General features: G+C 45.0%; 1 pseudogene; it reads left to right on the top strand.

The window, feature by feature from the left end:
• The first annotated feature begins 496 nt into the window (after nt 1-496).
• Nucleotides 497-1,499, top strand: part of LOC107320269 — a 16,325-nt pseudogene continuing 15,322 nt past the window's right edge.

The following is a 1,499-nucleotide window of genomic DNA, read 5'->3' as shown; positions in this document are numbered from 1 at the left end:
ATCCTGCCGTCCTTTGAAGCTGATGGTTTTTCTCCCTTCATTTCCTGCTGTTTATTCACAACTGGTCACACAGTGTGAGTTAATGATGGAGCTGTGTTTATTCACCACATCTCTGCTGTGTGCAGATCATGCTGGTGTCCACCACGTGTTTTTCCTCAGGAAGTATGTCACCCTTTTCTCTGATCCTTCTGAGAAAGAGATATTGTATCTGGTGACCATTGGTAGTCAGGACTTGTTTCTACACTCTGTAGACAAATAAGAATTGATTCACTTCCTTTTGGACCATGAAGTTGCTTCCATAGAAGACGCTATGGACATGCTATTGTGTTTTTAAATCGAGATGCAGAACAATAGCAAACTGAAAAGGTATGGATCCAATGGGTGCACTGCTTGATGGATGAGGAATAGGTTGCAAGATGGTAACCAGAGAGTAGTGTTGAATCATTCAATGTCTGGATGGAGATCAGTGATGAATGGTATCCCTCAGGAATTGGTAATGGACCCAATGCACTTCAACATCTTCATTGGCGACATGGACAGAGGCATTGAATGTACCTTCAGCGACTTTGTGGATGATGTTAAGCTGTGTGGTGAGATCAGCACACCTGAGAGACAGGACATCATATGAAGAGCCCTGGACTGGCTGAGCAGTGGGCCTTGAAGAGCCTCATGAAGTTAAACAAAACCAAGTGCAGGGTCTAGGACTTGGGTTGTGGCAAATGCCAGTATCAGTAAAAGCTGGGACTTGACTGGGCAGATCACAGCCTTACCAAGAAGAACGTGTGGGTACTGATGAATGATAAACTGGGCATAAGCCAGCTACGTGCCCTTGCAGCCTGGAAAACCAACTGTAACCTGGGCTGCATCCAAAGCAGCGTGGCCAGGAGGGCACAGAAGTGGATCTGCCCCTCTGCTCTGCGCTGTGAGTCCTCACATGGAGTGCTGCATCAAACGTTCCTCCCTGCACTCAGTCTTTTTAAGACTTGGAGCAACTGTGTGTGATTTGTTGCTTCTCTGAGATTTAGCAAAAAGGGACATTTATTTTCCTCTAAAAAGATGTAAAGAAGAACATGTAAATAGAGCAGTTTGTGGTGAAGAATTCTGTTATACATCAAGGTTTCTGACAGAGGGACACCAACCATCGATATGAAGCCAGATGTACCAAAAAACAACAAACACATTCAGTGCTCTTCAGAGCGTGACCATTTCACTTAGAAAAACGAGTGTAGAAGATGAGCTCGCGTCTAAGTGCAAGTAAAAAGATAATCCACAAGTTAGAACAGAGAGAAGATGAGCGAATAATCGGCGAAAAAGTATTTGTAGACATAAAAATTCTTAAAGCAGAAGGCATGGAAAACGAGAGTGATGAAGTGAATCCAGTACAAAACGCAAGGAAGAGCAGGAGCAATTCCTGTATGGAGCCACATGATGCCGCTCTGAGCTAAGGAACGGGCGATGCGATCGGGGAAAGGGAGGGGAAGACCTTCCGGTGGTGCTGT

The sequence above is a fragment of the Coturnix japonica genome, chromosome 13, assembly GCF_001577835.2.
Source record: "Coturnix japonica isolate 7356 chromosome 13, Coturnix japonica 2.1, whole genome shotgun sequence".
Lineage (NCBI taxonomy): Eukaryota > Metazoa > Chordata > Aves > Galliformes > Phasianidae > Coturnix > Coturnix japonica.
This window is presented reverse-complemented; position numbering and strand designations above follow the sequence as displayed.